The sequence below is a fragment of the Ranitomeya variabilis genome, chromosome 1, assembly GCF_051348905.1.
Source record: "Ranitomeya variabilis isolate aRanVar5 chromosome 1, aRanVar5.hap1, whole genome shotgun sequence".
Lineage (NCBI taxonomy): Eukaryota > Metazoa > Chordata > Amphibia > Anura > Dendrobatidae > Ranitomeya > Ranitomeya variabilis.
Window position 1 is genome coordinate 797,541,368 of NC_135232.1, and position 14,071 is coordinate 797,555,438.

The window sequence follows — 14,071 nt, forward strand, 5'->3', positions numbered from 1 at the left end:
AAATTTGTTTTTGTAGAATAGCTTTTTGACTGTAAAAGTAGCAAAACAATATGGCTTCTCTAAAAAAAAAATCCATACAAACCTGTGCTCCCAAACCCAAATGCTCCCATTCCTGCTGACTCCGCAGTTAGCTTCCACCTGTTTAGTACTGTATTACTGTAGTGAGGAGAACCTACTTAATTTAAAGGAAGTGTGCCTCCAGAGGCACAATATGGGCACAATGAATTGGTCACTAAGCGGGTATATTTGAGATCTTCACTCTGCACCACCAACTGCTTATTTCTGTAACATATTTGAGGGGGTTTCTTCTGTTCTGGCACTAAATGTCTCTGCAAACGTAGTCTGCAAACTATTCCAAGCAAATCTGTGCTCCTTCCCTCCCGAGCCCTTTCGTGTGCCCAAAAAATACTGTACAGCCACATATGGGGTATTGCTTTTTATTGGAGAAACTGTGTAACAAATTAAGGATTCATTTTCACCTTGTGAAAATTAAGCTAAACAGCATTTTAATGGTAAACAGTTTATTTTTTATAATGAATGTTAAACATCAGTATCTCATTGCACACCAAGGTGAACGTAAAATGGCAGTGTTCTTAGGCAAAATTGTGCGTGAGCCCACTCCCTTGTAAAGCAACCACACATGAATGGTTCCAGGATGCTTTACTATTGGCATCACACCGGACTCATGGAAGTTCACACCTTATTTTCTCTGGGCAATCATTCTGCCAGATGTCCTTAAACTGTTTGGAGGCTTCATCAGCGAAAATAACTTTGCAGGAAGACCTGCTTTTCCAATCAAAATGTCACGCAAGCACCTTCATGGCCTCGGGACGTGTTTGCGAAATGAGGTCCTGATGACACTATGAAAGCCGGTCTATCAATCTAGACATGCGCCAACCCAGGGTTATCAATCTGCACATGCGCCAACCCAGGGCCATCAATCGGCACATGTGCCAACCCAGGGCTATCGATGTGCACAAGCGACATCCCAAACAATGGTGGCGCTGATGAAATATCTTGCTAGAAATAGCAGGTCACTGATTAAATAGTGACCTGTCAGTCAGGTTCAGGAGGCAGGCAGTGAGATAGAGTCTAATTCATTGTCCCACCCCGATTCACTTGGAACTCATCTTAATAAGATTTCAACAATAAATTTATCTAAAACAGCAAAAATTATTCCTGGCTCAGATCTGCAGTAGCAAGGTGTCAAGAGAGCAGTGTCAGAATACCCGACGTGCACAGACCAGCAGTGCCCCCCACAGCTGACGTCACTGGGCTCTGCAACATCAGGTATTATGACAACATGCTCCGTTGCTGGTTCGTTACTGTTGATCTGAGCCAACAACAAAGCGTGCGCTGGCATTGTGCATATTGTGCGCAGAGACTAGCCCAGCCCCTGAAACGAGCGCCACTGACAATGCTTCTTTTCAGGAAGGGGCTGGGACTGTGGCAGCCTCTGCCCCCTGATGACGCTTCTTTTGAGTATCCCAGCATGCACGGGATTCTCAAGTGAAGCGTCATTAAAAAGGAAGTATGGAAAAAATAGAAAAGCAATTAGATAGTGTAGTTAGGGAAAGATAGTGAACTTTTAATGCACATATATTAGAAAATAGTTTAGATTATGGCACTAAATAGATAGGGATTTAGCTTGAAAATTACTTTGCCTTTGGACACCTTCAGACCACCCCTTTAACACAAATCAGAACAAATCCTTAGGGTGTGTTTACTTCAACCTTTACATTTGTCGCTAATTACAAAATAAACATACTGCCTGCAAGTCAATTTCCACACAATTTTCTGAAACATGTAAGTGAGCTGGTACTGTATTATGCCGTGGATTTTTCACACACAAATCCACTCAGAAAATTTGCATCTAATACGCAATGTGTGAACCATAAGAGTGCTGTAATCATAGCTCACCCAGTGACTTTTAATGAGGTCCATTTGATTACAGCATAGTGTCAGGCTGCCGTCACACTAGCAGTATTTGGTCAGTAATTTCCATCAGTATTTGTAAGCCAAAACCAGGAGTGGGTGATAAATGCAGAAGTGGTGCATATGTTTCTATTATACTTTTCCTCTAATTGTTCCACTCCTGGTTTTGGCTTACAAATACTGACGTAAAATACTGATCAAATACTGATAGTGTGACGGCTGCCTCATGGTGTCAGCTTTTCCTCTACTCAAACCTGGCAGAACTTGCAATAGTCTAGAAAGGAGCCTTTAAAGAGAACCTGTCACTTTGGAAAACTCTATTTACCTGCAGTATAGGGTTAATCTGTAGGTACCATAAAGGCACTAAAAATGCTGCCAAAATACCATACCGAAAGGAAAGTGCATCTGCTGCGAGAAAGTGAACTTCCTTCCAAGAGCAGCCAGCTTTCAGTCATAGGGGGCAGTTTGATTGACAGCTCGCTCTGCATGGATGATGCATAGCCAACTGTCAATCAAAGTGCCTTTCGGACACTGCTCACAGTATACTGACCAGTGCTGTGAGCGTTGACTGTAGCCACTCCATGCACACTCCCACAACTCATCGCCTTAATTTTGAGGAAACGGATATCAGTGAAGAAGTGGGCTACCTTATGTAGTTTTTGTACAGTGGAAAACCAAAAAATTAAAAGAGACAACATCAGTTTGTGCCACTCTGAAATGGTCATTGTGGTGGGAGAATTATTCTGAAAAGCTTCCGAGGACCATTTTGTCCACATATTGGCCAGTCCTCTCTTCTTCGCACCAGTATGGACACTGTCTCTGGGCTGATGACTGCTATATTACAGATTCCTGTCTCGGAGACCACTTTGGATTGGAGAAAGTAATGTAATTAGGAGTAGGGCACCAATCTAAATCGAATAGAGAACATCTGATATGGAAGACTGAAAACATAGGGGAACATGATGTGCATTGAAAAAGAAAAGTGAGCGTGGTGTGAGAGAAACCACTTAGAAAGATAGAGGAAATAATAGAAAGCTTAAGAAATGAGGGGAGAGTGCAGAAGATAAGAGGAAGTAAGAGAAGGAAATGGAATGAACCGCTGAAAAGAGGGAGTGGAGGCAACGGGAGAAGGAGGGAGAGAACGAGAGAGGAAAGAGGGTGCTTGCCAAATTCAACTACTTGGCTTGGCAGACTTGCATGCTAGAGAATTTAACCCTGTAGTTGGTCAGCTGTAATGCACAGACACTTCCGTGATTCGTGTGCTTCCTTACAGTGCGGTTCTCCCTTATCAGAGTTGCTACCTGAAATATCAGTATTAACTCCTTGTCTACCAGGGAGGCCAGCTTGTGTCAGGTCATTTCAGTGATTCTGTTCCTTATCCACTTAAAAGGTTAAACTTTATCAGCAGTGGATCGGGAGACTGCCGGCACCCTTTTCATTCCCCTTTCTCTACTAAACCTCTGTGCTTAACAAACATTTTCACATTCAGAGACAACAAAATGGCCACCATTCTGTAAAACTGAGAGAGTGGTGAAAAGAAGATGTAAATGTAGCAGAAAAAAACAAAATGGCTGCCTAGACATTAGTCAGGTACCGCGTGACCTTAAGTATCACCCCTTCCAAAACACACCCTCCTTTTTTTTTATACCGCTCCAAAATGTCTCCTCCCCCACACTCCGTCTGTGTACTGGACATTTGCCATTATAAATATATGATCAGCACTACTGTACATTCAATCTATTTACCCGTCTTTCATTAAAGGCAGATAGGAAGGAAGTAGTTGCTCTAATCAAGACGTACTATATGCTCACACGGACACATGGAGTATTGTACGGATATGGAAATGCAAACTGAAAGACACAAACAAACAGATGTTGCTCATTTTTATGAGTGGTAAGCACCACAAGGAATGCCATGTTTCCCTGCCAGAATTGTAGAATTCATCTAGCATTAACCATATCTTGGCTTCTGCAGTCTTGGATGAAAATTACAAATGAAACCATGCAGATCTCTAACACAAGCAAAATGAAAGGAGCGACGCATAAGCTGAATAACAGATTCATCAGGCTGTGCATTGTTTCTTCACTAGTGGTCCTAAAAGTTGAATTTGACATCCAGGTCTAACGTATTTACCAAGAAAACTTTTACACAGGGACCTGACCAGTATTCCCAAACCGCAGGCACATGCTCCTTCTAGTAACTTACTGGTTCGAGATATACAGTTGAAACTAGAGATTTACATACACTATGTAAATAGACGCATATACATGTTTTTCTCAATATCTGACATGAAATCAGAATAAACCTTTCCCGTTTTAGGTCAATTAGGATTACCATAATTATTAATATTTGCCAAATGCCAGAATAATGAGAGAGTGAATGTTTAAGGCATTTTTATTACTTACTGCAAAGTCAAAAGTTTACATACATTTCATTAGTATTTGGTACCATTGCCCTTAAACTGAATGACTTGGGTCAAACATTTGGGACATCCTTCCACAAGCTTCTCACAATAATTGGTCGACATTTGGGCCCACTCCTCCTGACAAAACTGGTGTAACTGATCCAGGTTTGTAGGTCGCCTTGCTCGCACCTGCCTTCTCAGCTTTGCCCATAAGTTTTCAATAGGATTGAGATCAGGGCTTTGTGATGGCCGCTCCAAAACATCGACTTTGTTATCCTTAAGCCACTTTGTTACCATTTTCTCAGTATGCTTTGGGTCATTATTCATTTGGAAGACCCATTTCCACCCAATCTTTAACTTCCTGGCTGATGTCTTGAGATGTTGCTTCAGTATTGCCACGTAATCTTCTTTTCTCCTGATGCCATCTATTTTGTGAAGTGCACCAGTCCCTCCTGCAGTAAAATAACCCCACAACATAATGCTGCCACCCCCATGTTACACAGTTAGGATGGTATTCAGGTGGCTTCCAAGCTTCTCCCTTTTTCCTCCAAACGAAACGATCGTAATTATGCCCAAAATGTTTCATTTTAGTTTCATCAGACCACAGGATACATCTCCAAAAATTAAGGTATTTGTTCCGGTGTGCATTTGCAAACATTAATCTGGCTTTTTTTATGTTTCTTTTGGAGTAATGGTTTCTTCATGGAACAGTGGCCTTTCAGCCCATGTTGATACAGTACTCGTTTCAATGTGGATATTGACACAATCTTACCAGCTTCCATCTTTACACTGTATTTTGATTTTGTCCTTGGGTAGATTGGCACATATCGGACCAAAACACGTTCATCTCTGAGATACAGAACTCGTCTCCTTCCTGAGCGGTATGATGGCTGGACATTCCCATCTTGTTTGTACTAGCGTATAATTGTTTGTACAGATGAACAATGCAACTTCAGGTATCTTGAAATTGTACCCAAGGATGAGCCAGACTTGTGTAAGTCCACAATTCTCTCCCTAATATCTTGGCTGATTTCTTGAGACTTTCCCATGAAGCTTGCTACACAAAGAAGCAGTGTGTTTCAGGTGTGTATTAAAATAAATCCACAGGTATGCCTCTAATTAACTCATATGTTGCCAAAAAATCAGAAGCTTCCAAACACATGACATCATCATATGGGCAGTCCAGAATTGTTTAACCCCTTTCTGACATGTCTTACTCCCCCTGTTTGGAGCGGCCTGCAGCGCTGAGCTCGCACCTTTTCAGGCACATGACAGCTAATCTATATAGCTGACATGTGCCTGCAACAGCTGGGTGGAAGCGCGATTATAGTTAAATGCCACTGTCAATCTCTGTTATGGCATTTATAGGAAGCGCGTCACAAATCCCGCCCATAGGAGACCCCCTCACATGATTGCTAGTCACCGATGGGTCGGCATGACAAGCAGAGGTCTGCAGCAGACCTCTGTGGTTGTCATTGACAGATTGCTAAGAGTTTCACACCGTGGTGGACGCTCATAGCAAGTGAGCATTTCTGCCACACACAGGCGATCTGATCAATATAAAAAAAAAAAAAAATTGACCCAATCGCTAAACGGCGTAACAAGAAAAAAATTAAAAATGCCATAATTTTTTTGGTCGCCGCTACATTGCAATAAAATGCAATAACGGGTGATCAAAACATTGTATTTACACCAAAATTGTATCAATAAAATCATCAGCTTGGCGCGCGAAAAATAAGCCCTCATCCAGCCCCAGATCACAAAAAAATGTAGACGCTACTGGACTTGGAAAATTGCGCCTTTTTTTAAACAAATTTTTGAAATTTTTTGCACAAATTAAAAAGAACCTATACATGTTTGGTGTCTGTGAACTCGTAATGACTTGGAGAATAATAATGGCAGGTCAGTTTTGGCATTTAGTGAACATGGTAAAATAAAAAGAATACGACTGTGGAAATGCAGTTTTTTTGCAATTTCACTGCACTTGGAATTTTTTTTTCCAGTTTTCCAGTACACGATATGTTAAAACCAATGGTGTCGTTCAAAAGTACGACTTGTCCTGCTAAAAACAAGCCCTCACATGGCCATTTTATATTAAAATAAAAAAGTTGTGGCTCTGGGAAGAAGGGGAGCAAGAAATGGAAATGGAAAATGGCCCGCGGGTTAAGGGGTTAAAGGCATAGTAGTCTTAGTGTATGTAAACTTTTGACTTTGCAGTAAGTAAGAAAAATGCCTTAAAACCATAATAATAATTCTGGTAATCCTAATTTACCTAACTCAGGAAAGGATTATTCTGATTTCATGTCAGATATTGAGAAAACATGCATATGTGTCTTTTCATAAAGTGTATGTAAACCTCTGGTTTCAACTGTATATAATGAACTGCTCATAAATTGATTGCCCTGCAATTCTGGATCAATTCATACACTTGTATAGAGCGAGGCCGTGCCCTAACTAGTGACGCGACCGTCCAGTGGGCATGGCTGACTAGAGGGTGCAGCCTTGCTACATACAAGGCGCAGACTCCATGCAGTGAGTCCATGCCCACTGGAGGGCTCTGGACAGGAATATGTATAACGCATACATGCCCTCCGATCCCGGGTCAGAAACTGGCGAATCCCCGCAGAACACAGTGCGTGCGTTGGGGGATTCATAAGTCTGCAGTGACTGAGTTACTGCAGACTTATCGATTTGGCCCGGACAACCCTTTTAAGTACAAGGGTCTTCATATAATGTAATACTCTACTATTTTTTTGGCAAATCAGTGTGACGACCCTTGTAATGTGCCTTTCCTCCCATTTGTACATTAATTCAAAACTAATCAATAGCATTTCTACTATAATAACACAGCAATATATTACGGTTAATTAAATACTTTTCTTAAGCAATTTGTTATTCAAAATAATATTAAAAAAACCTTTGGATTTCAAATTATTACTTTGATTTTTGAGGTGATTTGAAATCCAGACCTCATTTTGTGGATGATTTTGCTGTGCATTGATCATTTATACAGTGTTTTATTTTCAATAAAGTAATTAATCAATTTATTTTAGTAAAGATTTTCAACTTGAATCTTCCCTTCATCGATACCTGATGTGTGATTTAATGAGTATCTGCCAGTCATGACAGAAATGTTACCAATGACAGCAGATTAAATTATCAGTAGCCCAGTATTACAGTGCAAAATCTGGTGAGTTTCTCTTCTCTGCGATGTACTAACTGCGAGGGGTGAAGCTAAGGCTATGCAGCATCTCTATGGTTAAAGTGAGGTCTTATGTTCAGACTTGGCAGGATTAGGCCTGTTTTGCGATTTTGTTGACTCATTCGTCCATAGAATACAGTGGAAGAATCGATTCACCTATTTTTCTCAAAGGTTTGCCAAAAAAAGGAATAAACTGCTAAAGAGTTAATCTAAGTCTCTCAAAACATAATGTACACAGGCAGACATCCCTGAGTGTGTTGCGAGAGTCGCGAAACATGCGGCCACGGAGACTCAAACATACTTTTCGAGCACGCCGAAGACGCTCGGTTAGCACCTGAGCATGGTCAGATAACACCTTATCCCAGCACGTTCACTTATCAATAAACAACATCTCTCCTTGTTTACATGCTGTATATTTCCACCCCCCACACACACATACTGTGTGTGACGCGGGGTCCCGATCGTTGCCATGGTGATGACGACATCTGGGTCACCACAGCTAGGAAACATGGTGATCATGCGCAGTGCATGTTCAGCAAGCTTCTCTGTCAGTGCAGCGCTGACAGTTTCTACAGCATGAGGATGCTGCTGCATCCTCATGCTGTAGAAGCAGTCAGCCTGCAAAAAATTATAGTCCCATAGTGGGACTAAGTAAAAAAGTTTAAAAAAAGTTACATTTTTTTAAACTAATTGTAAAAATATGAACAAAAATCAAAAGATACTGTACCTATAAATAAATATTTGAGTAAAAACAAATATAAACAATAAAAGTACACATATTCGGTATTGCCGCGTCCGCAACGACCCGACCTATAAAACTGTCCCACTAGTTAACCCCTTTAGTGAACAACATAAAAAATAAATAAAAAAGGCAAAAAACAATGCTTTATCATTATAACGCTGAACAAAAAGTGGAATAAAACACAATAAAAAAGACATATATAAGTAAACATGGTCCAGCTGAAAACATCAACTCATCCCACAAAAAAACAAGCCATCACATGACTCTGTGGGCCAAAATATGGAAAAATTATAGCTCTCAAAATATGGTGATGCAAAAAACATTTTTTTCAATAAAAAGCATCTTTTAGTGTGTGACAGCTGCCAATCATAAAAATCCAATATAAATCTGGTATCGCTGTAATCGCACTGACCCACAGAATAAAGTCGTCTAATCACTTATACCGCTTGAAAAACGGTGTAAAAAATAAATAAAACCAATTCTTCACCTGCTGTTGATTTTTTCATTCTGACTTCCAAAGATCACAGTAAGGCTTGGCGCGCATTTATCCTGCGCTTTACGCTGAGCATTTGCATCGGAGGTTTCCATGTAAATCTCGGAAATACGTGATTCAATCGGAACCTCTGGCAGAAGATTCCCTATAATGAGGCAGATGGAGGCACTATGGACGCCATCGGACCTGTGATCCGGCGGTGTCCGTTTTTTTAGGATTGCATAAAAGTGCCGTCGGCCACAGTTTTGTGCACTTCTGAACAGAAGGACACTGCTGAACAGAGGCCAGATGAAGTCCAGAGTACCTCTGCTGCCTTATTATAAGGTAATGGATTCCTCAGGGATTTCATCTGAATCACGTCACGTTGAGATTTAGATGCGCTATCATAGAACTGTGACATTATGCATTCAAATGTACAATATGTCATGTCATAGATGTATGATGGCTCACAGAAATAAGAAAGTTAAAACATAGGCCCCAGTGTCTTTTTTCAATATTGCCCTATTGACTACCAGCAAATATCTGTCCTCAGACAAAGAATCATTGGGCCAAATAATGCAGCAGCATACACAAGAAAAAAATGACACTCATAAGGGTGTGTATGAAGGCATCCTTTTAGTTTGTTGTGCACCATGGTGTGCCTGGGCGCGCAATCTACGTATATGCACCTTATGGCTGTTTTTTAGGGTGCTATGAGTGTATAGTTGGTTCTTGCTGCACAGTTAATGACAGAATTATTTTTAACTATTTGTTTTATGAAAAAAATAAAATCCAACCATAAAATCTATAGTATATTATAATATATAAATAAATATTCTCTATCTGTTGAAGTGCTGTGTATGAGGGGAGAGGTGTGCTCTGTATGGGGGTGTGCTGAGTGCGCAGTGCGGGGGGATGTTCTGCTCCTCTGCAGGGAGGACAGATGTGAAGATCTTGCTGCTTGGGAGTGAGAAGTGCTGAGCTCAGCGTCTGCAGGAGCACGATATTAATAGAGAGACGCAGAAACGGGGGAGGGCTACCCACTGATGTTGGCACGTACCACATGGGCGAAGGGGGACTGGGGAGACCCTAGCGCTAAGAGAACAACTACTTGCCATTCGCTTACTGACTGCGACAATACTGAAGAGAGATGACACACATTACTACAAGTATCTTACAGAAAGGTGCACACCTCCATCTACATGTGTTTCCTCACACACATTCTGTACAGTCAGCAAATGTCCGTACTGGAAGTGAGAAGCGCAGTAAATGAGCGCAGAGCAGATAAAGTGTGGACAATGGTAGAGAGCACATGTCCTGGCAGTGCCGCACAATCTACAACTCCCATGCCCAGCGGCCTTGAGATTCATTTCATTATAAGCGTCATTCGCTGGCATACATACGCAGTGTTGGAGTAGGGTGCCAAGGGCCCACCAGTAACCAACTCCGGGGTCCCACTTGTCAGCTACATGCAAATGTGACATTATCCTCAGTCACTAATTTCTGTCACTATGAACTGGGAAGATTATTACATGAATAGTGATTCTTGTATATAGTGCCAAGTACTGCTCGTGGCCCAATCTTGCACAGGGCCCATCGGAGGATTCTCCTGTGGGACAGTCCAAGCATGTAAATTATACAGATTCCTATCCTGACTTCTTAGTGTTTCCTCCTGATGGCATACATATTTAACCACTTAGTGAATCGAGTTACAGTTTTTGGCTCGGTGTTTGGTGTATTCTTTCACTATTACAGTGCTATTTACTGTCATACTGTGTCTGTTTTATTTGCTATGATGCAGGCATCATTTTTAACTTCCATGAGATGAAATCAGATTTTCATTACACTAAAATCATGTCATAGATGTATGATAGTTCATAGATGAATAACGTGTCACGTCACAGACATAAGATAGATCACAGGTGAACGTGTCACATCACAGACGTATGATAGATCACAGCTCAATGTGTCACGTCACAGACGTATGATAGATCACAGCTGAACGTGTCACCTCACAGACATATAATAGATCACAGCTGAACTTGTCACCTCACAGACGTATGATAGATCACAGCTCAATGTGTCACGTCACAGACATAAGATGGATCACAGGTGAACGTGTCATGTCACAGACGTATGATAAATCACAGCTCAATGTGTCACGACAGACGTATGATAGATTACAGCTGAACGTGTCACGTCACAGACGTATGGTAAATCACAGCTCAATGTGTCACGTCACAGACGTATGATAGATCACAGCTGAACGTGTCACGTCACAGACATAAGATGGATCACAGGTGAACGTGCCACGTCACAGACGTATGATAAATCACAGCTCAATGTGTCACGTCACAGACGTATGATAGATCACAGCTGAACGTGTCACCTCACAGACATATAATAGATCACAGCTGAACTTGTCACCTCACAGACGTATGATAGATCACAGCTCAATGTGTCACGTCACAGACATAAGATGGATCACAGGTGAACGTGTCATGTCACAGACGTATGATAAATCACAGCTCAATGTGTCACGACAGACGTATGATAGATTACAGCTGAACGTGTCACGTCACAGACGTATGGTAAATCACAGCTCAATGTGTCACGTCACAGACGTATGATAGATCACAGCTGAACGTGTCACGTCACAGACATAAGATGGATCACAGGTGAACGTGCCACGTCACAGACGTATGATAAATCACAGCTCAATGTGTCACGTCACAGACGTATGATAGATCACAGCTGAACGTGTCACGACACAGACATATAATAGATCACAGCTGAACGTGTCACCTCACAGAGTATGATAGATCACAGCTGAACGTGTCATGTCACACGTATGATAGATCACAGCTGAACGTGTCATGTCACAGACGTATGATAGATAACAGCTGAACGTGACACATCACAGACATATAATAGATAACAGCTGAACGTGACACGTCACAGACATATAATAGATCACAGCTGAACGTGACACATCACAGACATATAATAGATCACAGCTGAACATGTCACCTCACAGACATATAATAGATCACAGCTGAACGTGTCATGTCACAGAGGTATGATAGATCACAGCTGAACATGTCACGTCACAGACATATAATAGATCACAGCTGAACATGTCACCTCACAGATGTATGATAGATCACAGCTGAACGTGACACATCACAGACATATAATAGATAACAGCTGAACGTGTCACATCACAGACGTATGATAGATCACAGCTGGACGTGACACATCAAAGACATATAATAGATCACAGCTGAACGTGACACATCACAGACATATAATAGATCACAGCTGAACGTGTCATGTCACAGACGTATGATAGATCACAGCTGAACATGTCACGTCACAGACATAATAGATCACAGCTGAAAGTGACACGTCACAGACATATAATAGATCACAGCTGAACGTGTCACGTCACAAACATATAATAGATCACAGCTGAACGTGTCATGTCACAGACGTATGATAGATCACAGCTGAACGTGTCACCTCACAGACGTATGATAGATCACAGCTGAACGTGACACGTCACAGACGTATAATAGATCACACCTGAATGTGTCACATCACAGACATATAATAGATCACAGCTGAACGTGTCATGTCACAGACGTATAATAGATCACACCTGAACGTGTCACGTCACAGACATAATAGATCACAGCTGAATGTGACACGTCACAGACGTATAATAGATCACAGCTGAACGTGACACGTCACAGACGTATAATAGATTACACCTGAACGTGTCACGTCACAGACATATAATAGATCACAGCTGAACGTGACACGTCACAGACGTATGATAGATCACAGCTGAACGTGTCACCTCACAGACCTATGATAGATCACAGCTGAACGTGACACGTCACAGACATAATAGATCACAGCTGAACGTGACACGTCACAGACGTATAATAGATTACACCTGAACGTGTCACGTCACAGACATATAATAGATCACAGCTGAACGTGACACGTCACAGACGTATGATAGATCACAGCTGAACGTGTCACCTCACAGACCTATGATAGATCACAGCTGAACGTGATACGTCACAGACATAATAGATCACAGCTGAACGTGACACGTCACAGACATAATAGATCACAGCTGAACGTGACACGTCACAGACATAATAGATCACAGCTGAACGTGACACGTCACAGACATAATAGATCACAGCTGAACGTGACACGTCACAGACATATAATAGATTACACCTGAACGTGTCACGTCACAGACATATAATAGATCACAGCTGAACGTGACACGTCACAGACGTATGATAGATCACAGCTGAACGTGACACGTCACAGATGTACGATACCTCACAGCTATAAAAAGTGTTGCATCACAAATGTACGATCGCTCACACCTGAACAATGTTTCACATCACAGCTGTACAATAGATCATAGCTGAAGAATAAAGAACAATTCTAACAGTTGCTTTGAAATCCTGGTAGAATTTGAAAGCATTTTTATCACTTGTTTATTAGAGCAACTTGCTGTGATTGCTATTTTATGACTTTAAATAGAAAACTTGAGACAATTGAATGACGTCTGTCACCACCATCATTATTGTTCAGGGGATATCCAAAGCATTGACAAGGAGTCGGGTGTATTGTAACAATGCTGCTCCTAATCATTGGTAATGGGCACTTCGCTTTTAATAACATATTCTATTGATATACAGTATGTATATCAATAGATATATATCTTAGAGTACATCTCCAAGGTGCATTCTCCTTGTAGACCTCCTGCAGTGAAATATGCATTTCCTTCAGTACGGTTAACCCATGCATGTCAACTTTTCCATTGCAAGGTGTGAGATCTGTGGTAACATCTGCAGAATACCAGGACATGCTGGATTTTTATGAGTCTCATGCACAACGTTGGTGCTTGTGTCCTGTGGCCACATATCCATAAGACAATGTATTTGCAATGTTAAGTTTATTTAGTTTTACCGCAGAGATAATTTTTTACACTAAAAGTCTATTTAATATTTATCAGGACAGAAGTTTATCTAGTCATCTTTTCCTGGATGGATTTTTTCAGATTTTATGTTATTTTATGAATTTGCATTGCCTGTTTTAATATACACTTTTATGCGCCGTGCCTGTCCTTATGATGACATGATATACACTTGTAACAGTTAGCAGAGATATACTTGCTCTGAAATTCTTGTAGGCCATGAAAGTTTTTTTAGGGGAGGAAATTATCATTTATGGAGTAACTTTCAGCAATCCACAATTTTTAAGGCTTTAGAAAGTAAACATGAT

The 14,071-nt window shown here is 41.1% G+C and overlaps 1 protein-coding gene across 4 annotated transcripts in view; it reads left to right on the plus strand.

Annotated features, from left to right (window-relative positions):
• Nucleotides 1-14,071, plus strand: part of NFIC (nuclear factor I C) — a 91,463-nt gene that overhangs the window by 35,834 nt on the left and 41,558 nt on the right. The gene's annotated exons all lie outside the window — the stretch shown is intronic.